Source organism: Equus caballus, chromosome 15, assembly GCF_041296265.1.
Source record: "Equus caballus isolate H_3958 breed thoroughbred chromosome 15, TB-T2T, whole genome shotgun sequence".
Taxonomy (NCBI): domain Eukaryota; kingdom Metazoa; phylum Chordata; class Mammalia; order Perissodactyla; family Equidae; genus Equus; species Equus caballus.
In genome coordinates, this window is record NC_091698.1 from 24,558,353 (window position 1) to 24,566,102 (window position 7,750).

The window sequence follows — 7,750 nt, forward strand, 5'->3', positions numbered from 1 at the left end:
TTTTCTTCTAGAAGCCGTATGGTTTCAGGTCTCACCTTTAGGTCTTTGATCCATTTTGAGTTTATTTTGGTGAATGGTGAGAAAGAATGGTCAATTTTCATTCTTTTACATGTGGCTGTCCAGTGTTCCCAGCACCATTTGTTGAAAAGACTTTCTTTTCTCCATGGTATGACCTCAGCTCCTTTATCAAAGACTAGCTGTCCATAGATGTGTGGTTTTATTTCTGGGCTTTCAATTCTCTTCCATTGATCTGTGCACCTGTTTTTATACCAGTACCATGCTGTTTTGATGACTGTAGCTTTGTGTAGTATGTTTTGAAGTCAGGGATTGTGATGCCTACACTTTCTTCTTTTTTCTCAGGATTGCTTTAGCAATTTGGTGTCTTTTGTTGCCCCATATGAATTTTAGGATTCTTTGTTCTACTTCTGTAAAGAATGTCATTGGGATTCTGACTTGGATTGTGTTGAATCTGTAGTTTGCTTTAGGTAGAATGGACATTTTAACTATGTTTATTCTTCCAATCCATGTACATGGAATGTCTTTCCATCTCTTTATGTCGTCATGACCCAACAGTTTTTAGTCAATATGGAGATGGGACCTTTTGCTGACGAGAACATCCCCTGCTAAGAGGACTGTCTGCAGTTTGGCCAATCGTGCTGACCCTTGGATCCCATCCTTCGTGGGGGACATCTTGACTAAGGGATGGAGAGCAGCAACCTTCTACTGAGCTCCATCGTTTTGATGATGGTTGGCACTGCCATTCATATAATCTGCAAACTCACATTGCTGTCCACTCAGTTAATCCCAGGAGGCTTCCCAGGTTGCCAAGGGATCTGGGAGAGGGTGACCTCCTCCAGCATCAAGGCATCTGGCGAGGGACTGAGGACAGGGGAGGCCACCTGCTTCTACAGGTGAAATATGTCAGAGAGCAGAGGTTTAGCTCCATCATACATCAAGGAGGCTTCGGTAGCCATGCTGAGTTTGTAGGGTGCTGCTTTCATTACCCCAGGGTAATGGGCAGCTGGACATAGGGTGCACAGTCTCAGGGTCTTTGAGAACCTCTATTTTCCGGATACCTCAGTATGTGGGCAGTCGTTTGTCATTTTGATGGTGCATAGCGCAAACCCAAGGAGGTCAGTTGCTTACATCCAAAGCCTTTGGGCAACTTATGGCCAGCATCAGGGGTCCCAAGACTCCAGGAGGCCTTAGTGAGTGGGTCAAATGAGTCTCCTTGGAGGAGGATGGTTTCAATGTGATGTCATACCTGTGCTCCTGGAGAAAGGTGGATGCAGCGAGGATCTTGTCTGCAAAGCTGTTGAGGTGCCCCATGGGGAGCCTGGAAAGGTGGGTTTTGTCCCTTTGAGAGGAAGGCAAACTGTGGCTGAGAGGCTGTTGAAATAGGCACTGAGCAGAACATACTAGGTAAATCTATACGAGCAAACTACTTACCAGTTACTGATTGAATAGAATTAGTAATTTTAAGAACATTGGATATTGGGTGTGTGGGCCCTATGAATACAGTAAAGCTGTAATAATCCACCGTGAGGCACCGTTTATTTTCTCACGTTTAAGAACAGGCAGAAGAGGGCTGTAAAATGGACAAGTAAGGGGGGGAATCACCCCTTCATTAATTGGGTTTTATATAAAAAAATTTAATTATTGAGGCCCTGTATTAATGTACATTAGCCAGATGAACTTTTCACTGAGGTCCATGGAGTCCCATTTTATCAAGCCAATTCGTAAGTGCCAAAGACTTATTTTAATTTTAATTTATTACTCATTATGTTAGAGCATCCATACCCTGTAGGATATTTTAGGGCAATGGGTGGGAAATTTAGGCAAGGCTACAGTTAAAGTAAGGCCATACTTAATTTTTTTCCATTTTCTATTTAGTTACTTTTAAAAAGAAGATTATAGAGGGTACAATGTTTAAATTTAGTAGAATGCCAAGGTGGAACTAATTTGAATTCCCTGGTATTGGATAAGTCCATGAAGCTTTGTCTGTCCATTTTAGCAAATGCTAGAGTGAATTTAGAACCTAGGTTGTAGACGCACAGAAACCAACCAATGCCTGTTTATCTTTTGATTATAAACATTTTTGGTGTATAAATCTTGTTACATATGTATAATTGTTATACGTAATTTGTTATATAAATTTTTGGTGTATAAATTTTGGATTTCCAATTGGATCAACCTATGGACCTTTGTTTTGGCTTAGTTATATATGTATCTATACATATATATGTATATGTTATGTATGTATTATTTTGTTATACATATAGTTATACATGTATATCTATACATATATAATTTGTTCATTATATAGTTACACTAAACTATTATATATATAAAGATCTATTTAGTTACCTTTCATTTTCTTCCCCTGCATCTAGGGGGATTTCTTTCTTTTCTCTTTTTCCTTTTTTTCCCCTGATTTTGGCTTTCAGCCAGCTGAAGCAGAGGTTTTAGTTTGTCTCGAGCTGACGGGAGGAAGGAGGGTGGGAGGAGCCTGGTGCCGAGGGCAGCAGCCTCTCCCTGGGGCAACCCCGACTGCAGCAGCGTCAGTCCCTTTTCCCCCTTTCTGTTTGAAATACGTTTTTTAGAATGGCTTATATCTCTAGGCTGCTGAAATTTTTTCTTTTCTTTTTCTGTTTTTGTCTCTTGTCTGTTCATGACTATTTTTCCCCCTTTGGTGTTTACCTGACAATCTCCTGTTGGCTCTGAGTGGCCTCCTGTTCTGGAGTATCTAAGTCAACCTCCTAGAGGCTGGTCTTGCATCCGAGAGACCACTGGTGGTAGCATCCTGATTTGTGACAGTTTAGTTTTAAAAAAGAGGCTCATAGCCTGTTGATAGGCAGCAGCACTCCCAAGTGTCCAGACTCATTGGCCAGGAGATGTACAATCTCCTACGAGCTGAGAAGCTTCCTCAGATCCTAGGGTGAGCGAGAGCAAAGTACTCTTTCCCCTTTCCCTTTTTCATTGAGCCACTGGTCTAGGTGGATGAGATCTCTTATATCCTGCTGGGTTTGGGGAAGAATCGCAACAGCAGCAAGGCAAGTGACAACAAAGAGATCTGCCCTTGAAGCAACTTTGAAGCCTTTTGGTTGCCATTGTTCCCATGAGGAAGACACCCAGCACCGTGTTGCCAGTGGATCTCTGAAGCACGCCGGGGACACCCTCTAAAAGGGCAAGCCAGTGGAATCAGGTGCTCACAGGATGGGGAGGGAGGGTCACTCAGTTGAGCAGCTCACCACTGACTTCCAGATTGTCGGCTCAGTTAATCGCACTTATCCCAACACAGTCTGTAAGAGAAAGCCACTCCTCACTGCTTTTTTAGGAGTAGCCTCTGCCTTGTTTGTTACCCAGTTATCCTAGTTGCCCTCAGGGTCACCACCCCAGAAACTAGGTATATGTGGTAGGTTATCAAATGGGACCCATGGATTCAGTTATATATCCCAGAAGGTGCCAACTCAGGAATTATGATTAACATCAGCCTAGACGCCAGCACCTAAAAGGAAGTGAGGACCAGAGAGGTGCACGCCTTCAGGGTGCTCTTACAGGTCTGGCTGGAGCACCGTGGCAGCACCCAGGGGACGCAGCATACGCGGTGACTACCGGAGTGTGAGTTTGCCAACAGGAGCTGTGCTTTCCCAGGCAGTGCGGGCTCTTTGGTGAATTTGTTCAGTAAGTCAAGAACAGTCAAGAGGCGCATCCCTCCGTCAAACACAGAAGCACCCTGCCTGCCACATGAATTGTGTTAAAATACACCCGTGGGATTTTAATTTATAGAGCTAACTAGGTGACAGCATGGAGAAGCTAACACCGTGCCCCACACGGCCACAGGGAGAGCACCAGAGCCAGGCAGGAGAGGAGCGAGGGGAAGCTCGGGGGAGGGCCTTCATTGTGTTTCTGTGGGAAAGGTCAGGCAGGGCAGGGAAACAGCTGAGGACCGGCCAGCTTGAATCATGTCGGTGGGCTCTGGGCTCTAGGGGTGGTCTCTGGTTGTCTGGTCCCAGCCCTGGGTGATTCAGGCAGAGGAATACTGCCTTCTGGAGGGTGAGAGCCAGACAGAGGAGGGTGGCTCAGGGTGTGGGCTCCAGGTTGGTTGGTTTTTATATGAAAGTCATGCTCCCTGGTGGCCCCTTTGCTGTCTCCAAGAATTGGCTTGTTCAAGGAAGGGCAGTCTCTCCCCAGTCACTGAGGACCCCAAGATGTCAAAATGTCACAAAATAGAAAAAAAAATAAACAAGCTCATTCTAGCATTTCTGGTGACAGATTCTGTAAGAGGTTTATACTCTCCAAATGGGTAGGTATTTTTCTGCAGGGTCTGGTCCTGGGCCTGCGGGCGCATCCTTCGTGTGTGCGGAAGCTCAGCGGCAGCCCCACTGCTGCAGTCATGCAGCAAAGGAACAGCACTGCACGGTAGGGAGGCGTCTGGCAGCACCCAGGTAGAAAGATTGGACCTCGACAGTCGCATAGTAACCTGAGCGAGATGCCTAAGTCAGGAGGGTGAGTTGGCATATGTGGCACTTAAGGACAAAAATGGATTTTGCTCAGGGATCATTTTAAAACATTGCGTTGGGACCTTTGTTAGTTACCGTACTCTTAACTTGAATGGCTTGGTCAAGTTTTGCCCTGTTGACAGTTTGATCAGTGACTGGTGTGTCTTCTCTCTCATTCTGCTTACTCTCCCCATACACAGTTCTCCATGAACTCTGGAAAAAAACTGTTACTAACAGATAGATTAGAAAGTTCTATTTGTGTATTGCTCTTTCATGCTAGTAGAGGATGTGACATTAGCATCTTAATTTTATAGTTGTAAAATGATTTTACCAGTTAAGAATTTGATGTATATTTTTTCTATTTAATTAGAAGAGCAGATTTGAACAAATAAGTTGATGTAAATAAACTTAAAATCATGCTTTTACCTGTTTAGAGATAGGCACTGTGTTATCACACTCATATAATGTAGATTATTCCTCTGCCCTTCCTTTTATTTCCTGAGTGCAAGCAGCGTTACAGATGTAATAACAATGTTTGGCATTTTTTATTGCTTAAGTGAGGACAAACTTAAATGTTGCCATATTTACTTCATGTATTCTTGTTCTGTTCATTTTTATTAATTGGAATTGTCTATCTCAACATGTGATATTTGGAGTAAATAAAACTTAGAGTGTTGTCAGTGTTTTTTAATAAATAATTGCACCCAAGTAAGAGGGTAGAATGACTGGAAATTGGACCAAATCAATGCGTAGGGTATTGTATTAGTTTCCTGTGGCTGCTCCAACCAATTACCGCAGACTTGCTGGCTTACAACAACAGAAGTTTATTTTCTCACAGGTCTGGAGGTTAGAAGTCCAAAATCAAGGTGTCAGCAGGGCCGTGCTTCCCCCGAAGGCTCTAGGGAAGAATTCTTCCTTGCTTGTAGCTTCTGGTGGTTGCCAGCATCCTTGGCTTGTGCTAGCGTAACTCCATCTCTGTCTCTGTCATCACGTGACCTTCTTCCCTGTGTGTCTCTGTGTGTCCGAATCTCCTTCTTCTTATAAAGGATACCAGCCTTTGGATTCAGGGCCCATCCTAATCCAGGATGAACTCATCTTAAATTGATTACATCTGCAAAGACCCTGTTTCCAAAGCCGGTCACCATCACAGGTTCTAGTTGGACATGAATTTTGTGGGAACACTAGAAAACCCAGTACAGATGTGGAACTATTCCAACTTAATTTAGTAGTAGAAAAATAGGGGAAGAGACTGTCAGTAGCTTTGCTTTAAAAACCAAAATTACTTTTTAAGGTGAGTTCTATCCAAGGCAGATAAGACTTTACAGGAACTAAAGCTTGTGTAGTTTTTTTGGGGGGAGGGGTAGTGCTTCTTAAGAAAAGGAATAAAAATAGCAAATCTAGAGAGTTGGGTATGAAAGTGCATATTTATTTAGAGTTTTAAAAGGGAGTAAATTAAAATTTTTAAAAGCTGGCATAGCACAATCAACACAAAATATTGAAAACTATTTTTATTAACTGCCTGACACCTTTATGATACTTTCTCTGTCCTTTTTTGACCACATATACTTTGATCACTTCTTCCTATGACAATTTTGTATTAGTTTCTCAAGAGGGTCTGACTTTTACGTTTTTTTCTTTAGCATAGTTATTGAAAAAACTGTAGACGTTTCAGTTTTCCCAAATTGTCATTGTTTGTTTGTTGTTAGGATTATTGCCAAATATGGGGAAGCCAGTATTGAGTTTCTTTTATATTTGAGCTGTATGAGTCGGGCATTTTTCAAGATTTCTTGAGAATGCAGTGACTATCTTAAATCCTTTGGCCCCGTCTGATAAAACTTTCTGTGGTGATGGAAATGCTGTAGATCTGTGCTGTCCACTGTGGTAGCCTCCAGCCACAGGTGGCTACTGAGCACTTAAAATGTCATTAGTGTAGCTGGGAAATGGAATTTTTTGTTTAATTCAGTTTAACAGTTGACTTTTCACCCAGAGATCTGCCCACTCCCAGCCCTGTGGCCCTCAGTGTCCTCCCCTGGGCCTCCTTCCAGGCCCAGTGGCTGTGTCAGCAGACTGGGGCCTGAGCCAGTAAACTTGGTGAAAACTAACCAAGGACGTGGAGGTATAAGAAAAATCGTCTGCCTCCCTCACGCCCGTGTGCTCAGAAAGACTGCTGCATCAGCACGTTTAAAGAAGAAAAGGTGTCTGGTTCTGGAACAGGTTCCTTTTCATGTTCTTGAGACTCATGAGATCCTTTCCCTTCTCTCTGCTGAAGTCAGATGTATCAATCAGGGTAGACTACGTGATGCTGCAGTAACAAGCGTCCCCCCCAACCTCAATGCCTTCAGATGGCAAGGGCTTAGTTTTTACTTACACAACTTACCTATCTATGGTGGACACCTGTGATGCATGGCCCACACCCCCTTCAGTGGGAGACTGGTGGTCTCACCTGCTGGGGGAGCTTTTGGCTGTTGGCCCCTTCAGAGGGCCACCTCACCCAAAGTCACATCCCTTTCTGGGGAAACTCACATTCGGTGGCTGATCAGAGTGATAGCATAAAGGTCCAGCCATCTCAGCCTGACGTAGGACAACTCAGAAGGGCCTTTCAGCTCCAGAGCTCCCTGTGAGCTCAGCCGAGGCTGTCGTTGCACCTGCAGTACAGCAGGACCTCTCCCTTTGCCCACTTCTTCCTTCCTCAGATAGGAGTTCCACAGGTATTATTCACAAGGGCGCCCCTTCATATGCTGTGTGCTAAACTCTCGTCTCAGAGTCTGCTTCCCTGGAACCAGCCTGCAATGGTTAATACCAAGAGTGGGCCAAGAAATCAAGCCCTGAAGTGGGGTTTGGGAGCTGGACCACTCAGCACTTTCTGGCAGTAAGAACCCCGTCACTGGCTGAAGAGCCCCTGGTATGAAGTGACTGTCTAAGTTTTAGAACTTCCGCTGCTGGGGACTGGGATGGTCTGCCAGTAGAAGGAAATGCACTGGTTCATGCAGTATATCAGGTCTTTGAGAAATGTGGAGTAGGTAGCTATAAGGACCGTGGAATTGGGTGGCTATAGCAAACAGTGATTCATGCTCTAGGAAAAGATAAAAAGCTATGAATAATTGCCAATCAAAACCTTGACAATTTTGGAAACTCAAGATTCCCCTGAACCTTCTGAACCTACAGAAGTAGCTGAGAAATGACACAAACGTTCCTTTCTCCAGAGGGTAATGCCATTTACGCCTTGGGATCTACCCCCACCTCTCCTC

At 44.1% G+C, this 7,750-nt stretch overlaps 1 long non-coding RNA gene across 1 annotated transcript in view; it reads left to right on the top strand.

Annotated features, from left to right (window-relative positions):
* The window catches only part of LOC138917813 (uncharacterized), a 38,156-nt gene extending 32,978 nt beyond the window's left edge, over positions 1-5,178 (top strand). The window contains exon 2 of the long non-coding RNA XR_011426284.1: positions 574-5,178. This is a non-coding gene — a long non-coding RNA (uncharacterized lncRNA). The remainder of the gene's footprint in view (positions 1-573) is intronic.
* The last annotated feature ends 2,572 nt before the right edge of the window (positions 5,179-7,750 follow it).